Below are 15,803 nucleotides of genomic sequence, written 5' to 3' on the forward strand. Positions count from 1 at the left end.
GGACAAATCTTTATGAAAACATTACAACTATATCCTGATAGTAGGTTTTCTTCCTATTAGATCTCTCATCCATATTCATTAATGCAAAGACTCTCATTTTCTTGTTTTATAATGTTGTTGAAAAGTGCCCACAAAAACTCAGCAGCCTGTTTCTGAAGGTGCCGCTTTCCCTCCACCCCTTTTTTCTCTGCACAGCTGGCTTCCTGCTCTGGTGCAGCTTGCAGGTTGGCAATCATGGGATAAGAGCAGTGCCCTGTGGAACAGTGTGCCACGTGGGAGAGGGGAGAGAGGCAAAGCCCAGGGGATGGACAAGTAGGTGGAAAGGCAGGCTTAAAGCATGGTACATGCTTCCTACTCAATTCCTATTTGGTATACTTATCACAGTCCTAGAAGGAGCAATCTTTCTCTGGTCGAGGTCTTTGGGTCATTTCCACCCCTAACTTCTAAAGTGCTAAAGCTAATGGCATTTTATTGCTTCTTTTCCAGTTCACCTCTTATAACTTGGCCTCCGTACATTGCAGCTGTATATAAAACATATACATGAAGGAAAATTCCACTGAACATACTGTTTTTCACATTCACCTTGTTTCCAAACACCACTGTCAAAGCATGCAGTGGCAAGTTACATGTTATGTATTAATCTTGTTTCTTCTGTTCCTGGGGTCCCATACAGAAACCTGTTTGTCATCTGTAAGGGCAAGTGAAGAGCAAGAAACAAGTGACTAATTCTTTCACATGCAGTCCAGATAGCAAAACAGCTGAGCTGGCCTGTTGACAAAGACCTAGTATTAGAAAGAACGCCATTTTCTGGAAAGGTGCACTGTTCAGTGATCACCTACCTAAGGAGTAATCTTTGGATGTGACTCAACACAAAAAAGTCTAGCTATTGCCTGGATCCTTTCATGTTATGGGCATTGTGGACACAGCCTGCTGAATTTAAGAAATCAAAGAGAATCGGTTTAAACTGCAACACTCTGCAGTGGTTGTTGGTGTCATTACGGGAAAATCTGAGATTAAATCTATCAGAACTGCAGCAGTTTCAGTTCAAAGCTTTGACAATAATTTTCTGTGTGATATCTATATTTATATTTTATCTATAGATATAGCTAGACCTATTGCTATCCTTTCCAAATGAAAGGATAGATATAAACTGTCTACAGAAAAGTGAGATATGGGACCATTGTTTATATGACATGGAAAAATTTAATTATTGTTAATTATTCAGTTTGGTACAACTACAAAGCATCAAAACCAAAATGCCACTTTCCTGCGTCTCTTTCTTTCTTTCCTTTCTTTCTTTCTTTCTCTTTCTTTCTTTCTTTCTTTCTTTCTTTCTTTCTTTCTTTCTTTCTTTCTTTCTTTCTTTCTTTCTTTCTTTCTCTTTCTTTCTTTCTTTCTTTCTTCTTTCTTTCTTTCTTTCTTTCTTTCTTTCTTTTCTTTCTTTCTTTCTTTCTTCTTTCTTTCTTTCTTTCTTTCTTTCTTCTTTCTTTCTTTCTTTCTTTCTTTCTTTCTTTCTTTCTTTCTTTCTTTCTTTCTTTCTTTCTTTCTTTCTTTCTTTCTTTCTTTCTTTCTTTTCTTTCTTTCTTTCTTTCTTTCTTTCTTTCTCTTTCTTTCTTTCTTTCTTTCTTTCTTTCTTTCTTTCTTTCTTTTCTTTCTTTCTTTCTTTCTTTCTTTCTTTCTTTCTTTCTTTCTTTCTTTCTTTCTTTCTTTCTTTCTTTCTTTCTTTCTTTCTTTCCTTCCTTCCTTCCTTTCTTTCTTTCTTTCTTCCTTTCTTTCTTTCTTTTCTTTCTCTTTCTTTCTTTCTTTCTTTCTTTCTTTCTTTGTTTCTTTCTTTATTTCTTTCTTTCTTTCTTTATTTATTTCTTTCTTTCTTTCTTTCTTTCTTTCTTTCTTTCTTTCTCTTTCTTTCTCTTTCTTTCTTTCTTTCTTCTTTCTTTCTTTCTTTCTTTCTTTCTTTCTTTCTTTCTTTCTTTCTTTCTTTCTTTCTTTCTTTCTTTCTTTCTTTCTTTCTTTCTTTCTTTCTTTCTTTTTCTTTCCTTTCTTTCTTTCCTTTCTTTCTTTCTTTCCTTTCTTTCATATAGGAAAATAAGTAAAGCACTCCAGTTTCTTTGACATTTTGATACTGATAATGTCCTGTTCAGCTTCAAGACTTAGAAATACTTAGAGCCCAGAAAGTTATGGTTAAAGAAAGTAAAATTTGCCTTACCATTCTGCGAAAGGAAATTTGTTGCTTCCTATGTATTTCTGAGTGCAATTTCTACTACTCTTTCCAGTGTAGCTATCTAAAACTCTGCCACAAGTGCTGCAAAAAGCAGAGCTGCTGCCTCTTAAAAAGTTTCTGGGTTTTGTTCCTTTCTTTGTTGCTTTACTGTATATTCATCTCCCATTTCTGCAACCCACATTCACCTGCAATACCGTTTGCACAAGTGCTCTGCTTGCATCTCTGCAGCAGGTGTAACACAGTTCCAAAGCAGTTTAAGCCACTGAAAACACAAGGTTACAGTGATGCTGGCACTGCAGTTCCATAATTTATGCTAATGCTGTTGTCAAAACCATAGTTTCACCTTTCCTCTGCTGTTCTTTCTTCTCCACATGCTCATTCCTCCCATCTCCACTTGCTGATGCTAGAATTTATTTGGCAGATTATTAAGCCAAACCATGGATTTGATATGGCTGAAAATTTCTCCATGAGCATGTACATGTGTACACATACACATGCCTTTGAAATTACTGTAGAAGTGCTACCATAGGCTGCAGACACAGGCCATCAAGCTGTAAATAGCTTGGGCTTTTACTTATTTCCTCTTCACAGAGTGCCTGTCACACACAAAGCACTAGACAAATAACAGCATTGCCATGGAAATGATCATAGCCAGTAAAGATGATTGCTAGTATTCATGTCTTCTGAAGTTGAAGGAACCACTGCAAGATTATTGTACTGGTACCCCAGGTAAGTGAAAATGTCATGTCTTTTAATCATTAGCTGCAGCAAAGACTTTAGCCTCTACCATGCATATTCTTTGAGCAGAGAAATGACAGCTGTGTTGTAGGGGCTTTTGGTCAGCAAAGAAAATCCCTGATGTGGATGCTGCCTGCAGCACTAGCAGTGTCTGCAGTGGTCTGTGACCACTGCAGAGAGGTCGTTCTCTCCACCAATATCATTCTGTGTTATCACAGTGTGCCGTGGGAGTGCTGGACAGCACAGCTCCTTTGTGTACGGTTCCCTCTGTGCATAGGAGTGGATGGTTCAGGCTCAGTTGAAACCGCTGCCTAAATAGGTGAGCAAACAAAGGAAGGCAGGATGTGGTCTTACTGTTCTAATTTTACATCGGGGGATGTTGGCACAGCGCTGAGCATGAGTGGTTGGTGGTGCCAATGGAAACATGCCAATATTGTCAGCTGCTGCATTGCCAATATTGGAAGGGAAGAGGGTGTACAGCACTAGGTATAATTATGTGTTACTGCCCTATTAACACAAGGTAGGTGTTTGGTACCTTCTATCATATAATCTATGTTTTCCATGAGAACTTGAAAATGGGACATGTTAAAGAAGTGCCAGCTGAAAGAAGTGATCTTGAGAATTACTGATTTTATCGTATCCTCCGTACAATTTTGTGCAGGGAGGGAACCATGCAGACTTCCCTGCTAAAAAACAAGGAAAGGATTTGCTGTTATGGCCTGAGTTATTCTGCTGCAAATAGCACAAGTTGTTCTGCCTTGCAGACTTGTAACATCTTACACAATACAGACAATTCCACATCCTATAAAGCAATGATACAGTTAATTGTTTCACAGTGTCCATTTTTTTTTTTGTATCTAATTTCACCAGCAGAAATGCAAATTGCTGGAATAATTCTTTTTTTTTGTATGTATGTATCAGCATTCATAACATCTCTGCAAGGAGCTATTTGACTTCCTGCTTTCCTGCAATTGTCATCTGTTTTGTTGTATCTTCTGCATATTGTTTTGCACACACATTTGCTATAGAAATTATTCTGTTACTTACCCAATCCTAATTTCTGTAAACAGAGCCTCACACTTTGCACCTACAATACACAGTTCTGACAGCAAAGTTCTGTTCTGATTCACCTCATTTTTGGTAGTATTTTCAATACTGTAACTGCCCTGCATGCATTGCAAGTCCCAGTAAATGTAACTGAAAAAAGATGTGACTATTTCCCAGACACTTGTAGCTGCTGAAGTAAGTCTGAAAATCCTTATTTTAATGGGATGCACTGTTGAGATTGCTGCAGTACCTCATAAAGACAGTCCCGCTTACTCCTCACATCCAGGACAATAATGTGTGCACACACGTGTGTACACACATGCGCACACTTGGGAGGGCTGTGTGCATTGATGCCAGACTCTGTGTTTGCCCTAACTTGCTGTGCGTAGTAACTCAGGTTCAGCATACTCTTGCTCCTACCCTGTGTTTTCATATTGTGTGCTAAACTGCAGAACAGACCCAGCAAGGCTGTAAGCAAATTTACTGATTTTCTCCAAAGCTAAGAAGTGATTTTGGATGTAGGCTGGTATCTGTAAGAAATGAGGCTGCGAACTGTTTTCATCTGTAAGCGTTTTCCTTTTTTTTTTTTTTTTTTTTTTTTTTAAGGTTGTGGTCCTGAGAGAGGTTTCTGAGTTTTTATTCAAAGTATGGAAGAAATAGATAATCCTCTATTTTTACACATTCATATATTCTTGCCTGCAGTGTTTTCTTCTAAGGTTTCTGCTTTGTAACTTCCCCATGAATAAAAAAAGAGGCAGAGCAAGCTGTAGCTCCTTCTCTTCTACAGAGGAGACAAAGCTGTTTACTGTACCTCTTTGAGTTAACTCTGCAAATTCACTGAAAGTGAAGTGACGAGATAGCCAAGTTGCCATTAAGGGCATAAAAAGGCCAACAAGTGTTATGCCTGGAAATGATGCATATGTCATTAAAATACCCCTGGACTGATCCTCAGAGCTCATGCTTTTTTCAGGTTAAAGTATGCTTTCATTTCTAGGTGAAGCAATTTTCCTGCAAAAATCATTGAACCCTGATTCCTATTTCAGGCCATTTTTCATGGTAGAATCCCATTTAAAAGTTCAGAATGACTGAAAGTTTCACGCTCACAACCACAGATCTGGCTTGTGATTGTCACTAAGACAGACTTGTACTGCTCTGTCACTTCATTCACTAAGGAACTTGCAGTATATTATGCTAAGGATTTACTACAAGCTTCATTAGCTCTTTGAAAGCCACTAAGTTCTTAATGTAGATTAGTTTCAATAGTTTAAATATACTAGATCCATGCACTGATTTTTTTTTTTCCTGGGAGTTAGATATATAGCTAAATATACTTACTATGCAGAGATATATTCCTTGCTATAAATAATTCACAGAATCCCACATTTTACTTAAATTAGAAGAATATAATAAAAAGCAAGACAGTAGATTTGTTACTTAGTATATGTGTTCATTATATTGTATTCCATGGAAAAAAATTAAACTTCTATTGGTTCACTGTCTTAGGAGAACTTCAATTATACTTGTAATTGAATTGGACAGGTAAAAACAAAGTGATAACAATACCAGAGTTATTACCATGGTGTTATATACTCATTATTTAGCTAGGAAGTTTCCTTGGGAAAATCTAGTATGATTTTTTTTTTTTTAAGAAAGAAATTGATCTGGGTGAGTGCAACAAGTCCTTCCAAATCAATCTGTGCTAGTGGCAGAAAGAATACTGGCTTACTCTCCTTTTTTTGGTATCAGTGTGTTTTGTGTTGTGAAAATCTACAGTGTTGTTTTCCCCAGTATCCACTGAGATGATTGATCATTTGTAGTATTTTAATTTCTGGTGATTTTTTTTTCACACCTGCATGCTTTTCCCTAGCTCATTTACAGTGTTTTTTTTTTTTTATTAATGTGACAGATGAAAACAAACAGAAACCTCAATAATTTTGTTTCTGTAAGACCTGGGTGAGTGGTCTTGGCATAGCTGAATCTGCAAGGAGGAGGAGAAGGGAAGAGAGAGTGGTTTAGAAATCTGTCAGCAGTCTTAATTTTGAAAGGTCATGGATGATCCTGCTCTATCACCAGATAGTATCCCTGTGGCCTGTACATTTGACTAGGCACCTACAACTGCAAAACCTTAAGACCAAGCACCAGTTTTGTATCCTGAAATACCTTCATGTTAGTGGTGTTCTTTAGCTCTCTGTTTTCCCCAAGGTTCTACTTTTTCTTGTGTGACTTGAAAAGTGCAGGAAGACCAAAGTTAGACAAGGACGCAGCCCCCTCTCTGGTTCTGATTGTGCTATGTGAGACTATACTAATGATGCATAAATAAGTGGGTGTTTGCATGTTCATTAAGAAGTGGAATGGTTTCTGAACTCAAATCTGGAGAAAGCATTTCTTGCATCTTGCAGATACTTCATTGATAAACAAAGGGGCAGAGCTTAAACACTGGCAGAATCTGGTATACTTGCTAGCCTCTTAATTTTTTTCTGTCCCACTGTGACAGAAAATTGTGTTTGTCCTGCCTAATTTCAGATTGTGCTGCTCAATGCTTCCTTGGCCAGATGCTAACCTTCTATAAGATATGTATCTTTTTTTTTTTTTTTTTGGTGACACAGCTGACTGTTGAGAAAGGAACAGCCAAGTGATTCTCAGAGTCATTCCAGTGCAGGCTGTCTCAGAACTTTTCCAAGACTTGCGTTTTTCTCCTGTGAAAATTAAAGGGAGACTCAGACATGAATCTATAATTTTATTCAAACCCCTTAAGTCTTCCAGATCTTGAAGAAGTTCAGACAAATATTCTAACTTTTACTTTCAATTGGAAGTCTTGTTGTTGTGTGGGTTTTTGAAATGCTATGAAAAAGACGTTTGGCTACTGAATTCCCATCCAGACAGAAAGAGAAATTACCAGAAATTTCATAATAGATTTAGGAAACTGTTAGTACTAAATTCTTCAAACCTACATAATTCCCAGGTGATCTCATTTCCCAGGTAGATGATATCAGTAACGTTAAACACCTGTAAGCAGCTAGACCTTTGAAGAGGGTTGTACATCTCCACAAATGTTAATTGTAGAAATTGAGTAACAACTGCATTAGTCATCTGTAAAAGCTGAACATGAAGCTTACAGTTTTAACAGTATAGGCATCTACTGCAGGCCACACGTGCATCAATAGCTGTACTATCTGAAAGATTTAAAATTCTCTGATTAAAACTACTCATGTTGCACTGAACAGCTTTCCTAACGTAATATTGCTAGGACTACATTCCTCTGTAGTATGACTCCAGTGAGCTCTGTTCACTAAAGTTAATACTGGGGAAAATACGAGATCCTCTTTATGATGGATAATTATAAATTGTTACTCTACAGTAAAGAAACCAAGACTAATAGCAAGGCCTTTTGCTGGTCACAACAATCTTTCTCTGGCTGGCAGCATAAGAGGGAAGCAGAGAAGGTGCTTGACATACTAAGAAAGAATTCCTTAATCCAGTGGGATGAATGATGTGGGGTATGTAACACCTAGCAAAGCAGGAGTAAAGCATGTCACAGCTAATTTACTTGCAAGACAGGCAGCTTGGAGAGGGGTAGATTTGCTTTCTCACCTGCTAAACATATATGGCATCAACTGACCATTTCTCCCAAATATTCCTCTCTTCTCAAGAGATTCTCACCTTCTCTTTCCCCTGCACCTTTGAAAAAACACAGTGCAAGTTAGGTTTTAGCCTTAACTATCATTTATTGAGTAATATTTTCACAAAGACATTTAGAGGCTATTTTTCTTGGGGATTTCTCACACAAAAACACTGGTGCATGTCCTGGATAAAGCATGTACACTGAATCTAAGGCTTTTGAAATTGTTAGCTTTTCTCTGTAGTTGGTCTGTGAAAGCACAGTAAATCCAAAACATTTCTGTAGCATCAGAAGTTCTGCACAGGTGATAATCACATTTGTACAATATATGCAGAATAGCTCTCGTGCTTCTTGGAAGCATTGGCCTTGCCATACATGAAGCACAAAAGTGACTAGCAGGTGTGCAGTAGGTGAGTCAATGACAGTCAGACGTCTATCAGCCACGCTCAAAATCACAATTTCAGTCAGACTGTCTGACATCTGAAAATTATTAAGAAATGTATGAAATCTGTGTTTTCTGGCCAGACATTTTTTTGAATGGAAAAAAGAATAAATATTCAGGGAAACTTGGGTATATGGTAACCTGACACAGAAGTTATTGACTCTCTAAGAGAGGCAGAGACAAAGTCTGGCTGAACATTCATTGCTTTAATAAACTAGAACTTGAGAAGATAATAATCTGAAGCCATGATGCAGGGCTTCCCAAGGGAAGTAGGTGACAAGTGAACTCTACTGAAACAAGGGAGAATTATTTTCTTGTTTATTTTTTTGCTTTTTTCATATATTTACAAGATTATGAACATACACTATTAATAGCAACATAATAGCATGTTTTGCATGTGTGATTTATAAGGGTGATGGTATCAAACCATCAAACCTCATCACTTCTTTGAATTAATCTGGGTTAGAGATTCCTTTGATAAAATGTAGGTTTAAAGTAGATTAAACAATTGGATCAGTTTAGATTTTCTTGTTCATGTTGTTGTATTTTCACAACACAATTTATTACTGGCAAACACCCTCAGAGAGTACACGGTAAACAGCTGTAAATCTAGGGAGTAGCATTATGCATATAGGAGGCATCATTTTAGTTGCATAGAATCACATTACCACTTTCATAGCACTCGAAAATGCCTTAGCAATACACAGTCTATGGTCATTGCCACCATAAAATGCAACTTCCACTCGACTGACAAAACCAATACTGTTACGGTATGACAGCAGTACAAGAAGATGGATATTACTGGTGTGAACACCAGAAAGACCTGAATTTTACTCCTACTCGGGTCACACACATTGTGTGCAGGCTGATGTATGTAATTTCCACTCTTTGTACCTTTGCTGTTTCTCACACCGTTTTCTTAGCTTGACTATTCAGAACAGCATGCCCCCAGGACAAAGAAAAGGACAGTTGCCTCCCAAATGTTTGCAAAGCAATGCAACAAAACCGATCTTTTCAGGTTCATAACAAAACCTTTCAGTCCTCTCATAAAGGAGAAATGCTAGTACTTGGTTGTCTCCCAGGTGATGGGATTTCAAGCTCCTTTGCCAGAAATGCAGGACAGAACTAGAGATTTATTTATTTATTTTCTAAGTTACCAATGAAGGCTTAATATTCGTTTTTCACCTGTAACAGGACACTGCTGCAGCAGTAATTTGGTCATTCTGGCTCAGCCAGAGGTAGGAAGAGACCTCAAGAAAGTATCTAGGGGTCAAAAACTTTTCAAAGTTTGCATATTAGATCTGTTTTCTTTATCCCTGCTTTGAGGTTACATGTGCTGGAAAGAGTTTACTGGGAGCTAAGAGACACTTCATTCAATGATGACACTCTCATGGTGCCATGAAACCCAGCTCCATATGCTACATATGCCTTTCAAATATGTGTATGCAAGTTATTATGTACACTTGGCTCACAAGGTGTTGTCTTTGGGTCTAGTACCCCCCTTCTCAAACACACTCAATGGTATCTCAATTATGCTTTTTTAAGCTGTGTTTAAAACCATCAGTGCTAAAGACTTGATGACTTCCATTGGCACCAGGGCCTTCTCAGCCTCCTACCCAGGAAACTTTTCCTTATATATAGCAGAAACTGTAACTCTAGATACTATTTAAGCTCCCTACTCCCTTCTAAGGATTGAGAATTACCTACTGCCTTATATTGAGCATCTTTTATGTATGTGTAGACTGTTATGTTTCTTCTCAGTCCTCTTTTCTCTAGATTAAATAAATCCAGTTCTTTGAGATTTTCCTCCAGCGTCAGTTTTTAAAGACTTTTAGTACTTCCTGTTGCCCTCGTGAGTTTCCCTAATTGCACAATCCTCCTTTGAGTTCAGTGACCAAAGTGTATCACTGCATTTTCCAGCCTGACACCTCACGAGTACTGGAGAGGAGTGAAGAAATAATTTCACATATCTCACTCAGCCAATTTACACATTTCAGCACAATACTTGCTTTTCCACACCAATATGACATTGCTCCTCCAAATCAACCAAAGCACTTTTTTGCAGGTCTTTTGTCTTTCTGGCTACTCTCCATTTGGAGGTTTATTCTTACCCAAGTGTAGTTGTTTAACACCTGTTCTTACTGCACCAAATTCTACTATTTTCAGACAATTTCTTTAACTGATCAAGGTGATAGCCCTGCCAAGGTGCTTGGTGAACTTTACCTACAACTTTGGTAGCCATACTCAATATGCTATTTTCCAAAACAAAATTAAAATGGTGAGTGATATGAGTCTCAGGAAGTGCACCTATGGAACTGCTTTCCATAATTCTTACACTTCACCAATGAGCCAATGATAATTCCTCTTGTATTTTTTTTAAAGCAGCTATAAGTCCACCTTACAATAGGTTTGTTGTAGCTCACTTACAAGAAATCACAAAAGACTGTGTTGAGTGCTTTGTTCAGATCAAGATACATGGTATCTATTGTCCTGTTACTTGTCAGAGAAGGAAATTAGCTTGGTTCGGCATGATTTGTTCCTGGCAAATCTTTCTTGGCCTCTGCTTATCATTTCGTTATTTCTCATACACAAAAGAAAACTTTGTTTAATTATTTGTTTCAGTATATTTTCAGCAAGTCACGTTATGCTGTTTTCTCTAACTACATTCCTCAAGCTGCTTTTCTTCTTTTCTAAAAACAGTTAATGCAATCACTTGTCACTGCTCTTCTGTTACCCAGGTGCTGTTGGAAAGGATTCCTCATGGCTCTAGAACTGTTTCAGCCGGTTTTCCACATGATCTCGTTGGTTTCTGTCAGGTCTGGCTGACTGGGAAATAACTGGGAAATTACTGCATTACTCTTTTCTATTCTTTCTGTTATTTAGCCTTAGACATTGATAGTCAGTCAAGTGATCTGCAGAGTGAGGGGAAAATCACTTCAGCTTCTTCTGTGTCACCTCATTGTAGCTATCCATCCTTGTCAAAGGGTAGATATTATTTCTGCCATTGTCTTGTGCTAACTTGTAATGCACAGAAGTCCTTTCTTGTTATTCTCTCTTTCCTTTGCTAATAATACCGCTTCCCCCCCCCCCCCCCCTTATCCTTCCTGATTCTGTTTTCACAGGCTCCTTTTATGTTTTTAGTCTTGTCCTTAATTTGGTGGAATGTATAGTCACACTGAGGGCTAATGAGCCACTTAACTGAGATTAAAACAAGTTCCTGCCTGTAAGCTGGGGCATAGAAACCAATGTAGTGCCTGCTCTGCTGCTTTGTTTCCAGAGTCTTCCTCTACCTGCTATGCATTTACAGATGATTCCTTATAATCTTGTATTCCTCAGGAACTACAATTTGTTACAGTTACTTTTGTACTTGTACCACTTGACCTGCCTACCTCTTAGTTTAAAGTCTTACACGTTGAGCCCTCTCCTCCCATATTCTTCCCTAGGCCCACTGGCGCTCAGCAGTTCTTGAAGATTCACCCAAACCCTCCTGGTGAGTCCACCTTCCCAACCACACATTAATTTCCAGAGTGCCATAGTACTTTTGCCTGCAAGAACTGGACCCTGTCAGAGCCTGTGACCCCTGCCACTGTCACTCCCACCACTATGCAGCTGTATTTGACTTGTTTATCGTCCTATCTGGCAGAACCATTAATACCTATGCAAAGAGGCAGTGGAGCATCTCCTTTTCACAGAAAAGAACCATCAGCAACAAATACATTTTGATACCTCTTGAATGTGATGGTTTGGGGATAGGCTTGGGTTAGAATTATTTGTAGTTTAAGATTTGGTAGATTCTGGTTACTTGGTTTGAGACAGTTATTACTTCAAGTGAACATTTCAGCAATTTGTGAGGTTCTTCATTTAGAGCACTTTAAATGTCTAGCACCAATTGAATTTAGTTTCATCTGGGATCATTCAGCACTTCTGCAAATTAAACCACAAAATACCAATTCACATACCCAGAAATGAGGAGCACGAAATTCATGACCACCTGCAAGTGTGGTTTAACTGACTTATCCAGCATCACCCAAGAACTGTGTGGCAAAGGAAGGATTGAATCCATTCCTAAAGCCAATCTCAGCTTTTTTAACCAAGGGCTCTTCCTTTTTCATATGACCCTGTACTGTCATTTACTGCACATCTTCCATTCGCTGATACAAATGTGGGAAAACTCCTCCACTGTGCAGTCCCAACACAGCTCCAGAGCAGTTCTACCCTGAAAAAGAAATGTGGCAGTGATCCCATGGAAAGAAAAGTATGCAATTATATACTTTGCATATGCATATGCAAAGGAGAGGAAGGAGAAAATAACACTCCTCATTATGTACTATTGATTTTGCAACCTAGTCCTCATTTAAAGCAGATTTTATGTGTGCAATTATCTAGCTTTTAAAAAAGCAAACAGTAAAAATATTCAACCCCCCTTCCATCATGCAGCAATATATTGCTGTAAATGTCATTAGGGTTGAAGCCTTTAGCTTTACCACAGAGCTTCCTGCACTCTGAGCTAACTGAAATTGACAAGAGTGGTGGGCTGTCTTCTGTGTCTGGACAGAAGGAGTATTAGACAAATTTACTTTCTTGGGGATTCATGGGTATTTGCTGACAGGACTGGCAGTAGGGGGTGAATAGAGGTAGGGAATCCAGCGATCTGTGGCTTTATCAGAAGGTCTGAAATACATGATTCTTCCTGTTCTCTTCAAGCACAGCTCATTCTGCTCCCTATCACCCCATCTTTTCCTGTCCTAGTCTTCTTCAAAACTTCTCTCCATCCTAGTCTTTTCCCATCCATTCTTCTCCCTTTCCCTTTACCCTCTCTTTTACATCCTTTCATTAGATCCTAGTCCCAGTTTGAGAGCAGCACATCATAATCTCCTTCATGTTCTTTCCTGCTTGTTCCTGTTTTGGTCTTTGGTCCATACTTTAACCTGCCTATGTGTCTAAGCACCACATTCTCAGCCAGAGACTTCAGAAATCCTGTATACAGGCTTACAATAATTCCATCTATTAATACTATCTCCTTCACTTCAGCTTTGCTCACTCATCTTATCCCTTGGGGCCAGAAGACTTCTGACATTCCACTGTTTTGACCCAGCTCCACCTGTCAACTCTTTGAAGTATGTATGTACCACAATCACTGCTATGACTACAGAGCCACGCAGGTATTCCCATGCAGGCTCCCAAGTTCACCTGCTGTTACCTCAAATGTACAGTGCTTAGCTACAAACCTTGCTGAGAAGATGAGTAAATACTTGGGAGAATAGGCATGTTCTGAAGCTATCTATAGACCTGTCTATAGTCTATAGACAAACTCCAGTACAAGTAAACAAAAATGCACTTAGCAGTGTAATTACTCTTTCTACAGTCAATTCTTGTTTTCTGCTAACACTCTGAAAGCCTGTCCTGATCTGAAGTTCAAGACAGCCAACAGCATAGTCCTAAACCTGTGATAAATTTTGATTTTAGTTTGATATTGTGCAATGTATCACAGCTAGAAATTAAAGTTTTTATTAAGAGGAGAGAATTAGCTTTTCTGTGGTGCACACAGTACTTGTTTCAAAACTAGGTATATGCCATCATGAGAAAAAGATTACTGGAATGCAATACAGTTGTGCTTAGAGAGGCTATTAATGGTAATTTTTAGGTTTTAAAAGTGTGGTTGATTTTTTCTTTCATTTTCCCTTTTAATCCTAGGGAGTGGACTAACTTTGTCAGGAGTCTATGAGATATTGCATGACATTTTTTAATTTGCTAAAACATTTCCAAAAGATTTTTCACAGAATAGGTTCTGTATTTACATATGCATGTAGAATGCATGGGAACATATTTTATCTTGTGCTTTATCAGAAAGAGTGATGTTACACATTAGTGCTGTCTGTGCTGCTCTCTGGCATACAGATGAATGTGAAAGACACTAAGGTGCACAGAAGAAAGTTTTCCTTGGTAGAATGCCCAACACCCATCAAGAAAAAAACCTCTCAAAGGTCAAAAGCTTACATCTGTTGCTTAAAAAAAGTAAAATAAAAAAAATCAGTATTAGGGGAGTTTATATTTCATTATGGAGTATTCAGGGCATGGCCATTACATATTCTTCAGACCTTTCTGAAGAACCACGTGCTTTTAAATATTAAATGAGAGTTTCCTATGATCTTTGTATACTGGTGGTTAGTGCTCTGAGGAAAGAACAAACTTGTGAGATTCAAGGTAACTCATACCTGGGCAATAATTGTAGACACACTACATCAGTATAGAGAAAGCCAGAAAGCACTAGGAACTCCCACAAAAGTACAGGACATCGCAGATGTATGCAGTGGTCAGTCCATGAGCAAATGTGCATAGCTCTATGTAGGCGTGATGCATGAGAACAGACACTCCAAATGTGTAGGATTCAGACTCAGATATGGTCACTCTTATCTATGTTGCTAATATGCATGAGAGACCCTCAGGCACATGGATCTCATTCAGTGAATATATATAGGAACGCCTGTCTGGGAGTATGCAGATCGAATCTCATGCCCAAGCGTTTCTGCATGTGTGAGCAAATCCTAGGCACAGATATAAGTGGACTCAGGCTCAGCATTACATTTGTGGGGTCTTGAGGCACAGTCTTGAAGCATGGGTGTAGGTAGGATTCACAAAAAAGACCGAGAGGGTTTGTTGGCTACGTGCAGATATGTATTTGAGGGCTTGCATTTGGAACATAGTATGAATGGTGAATATAAACGTATATTCAACTGAGAATCAAATATTGGCATTTGAAAGCAGCACTAGATATTTCAGTATATAGACTTGGGATTTGCATAAAGTTCTGTGTGTGAGAGAGAAAGACTTCAGAAAGAGGGATTGAATGTGTTTCCTTTTTTCTGGCAGATGAGTGTTTCAAGCAGGTAGAGCGATGGCAGAGCAGCAGGACATAAGGGTTTCACATGATGGGAAGAGAACAGCGTGGCTCACATGTCAATGTGCCACCACTGGCAGGATACACTGGGTGGAGGGTGAGGATACGAATATTGCATGGATACCTGGGGAATATCACCTCCATTGATAATGAGCACTTAACAAACTATCTGGACTTCCTCTGGATCTGATCAGGCACCTGTTTAGAACAAGAAGCAGCTCAGGCCAGTCAACATCATATGAAAAAAAAAAAAAAAAGGCAAGCGAAGTAATCCAGGAGGGCTTGTTATGTGGTAAGCACCAACAGGCAGAAAATTACACCTGTCAGCTGCCTGGCAATTACTGCCCAAGCACTTGGGGCTGGGAGTTTGGGAATATGCACAAACACCTCTGCATAGGTAATTTGTCTTGAACAGCTGATAACTGGTCGCTGTACACAAATCAGCTACTAGCACCCACATAGGCTTTCTTGTGCCTGTAGGGAACTTTAGGGAACTACTTAGAAATCACAACTGCTTACAACGAGGAAGGCCTACAGCACTACCTGTGCTGGCTGTGCCACAAGTCCTGTGCCCAGGAGTGCTGGGAAAGTTTCCAGTTAGCAGTACCTGCACCTGAGATTCATTTCACCAACTCTGTGTGCAACCAGAGTAACAGAAAGCAACCCTGCTTGTTAGTGTGGAAGGGCATGGCTGAGGCCCCTCTTAATGGGCTTGCACTGGTATTTAATAGATAAGGTATTTCACTGAACTTTTTTAATCTTGATATCTGCCATCTTTCCTGCTCCTCCTTGCCTTTGAGCCATAGCATGGTGGCTTTACTATCTCATCCTGCCTCTC

This window comes from Indicator indicator, chromosome 1 (assembly GCF_027791375.1).
Source record: "Indicator indicator isolate 239-I01 chromosome 1, UM_Iind_1.1, whole genome shotgun sequence".
Taxonomy (NCBI): domain Eukaryota; kingdom Metazoa; phylum Chordata; class Aves; order Piciformes; family Indicatoridae; genus Indicator; species Indicator indicator.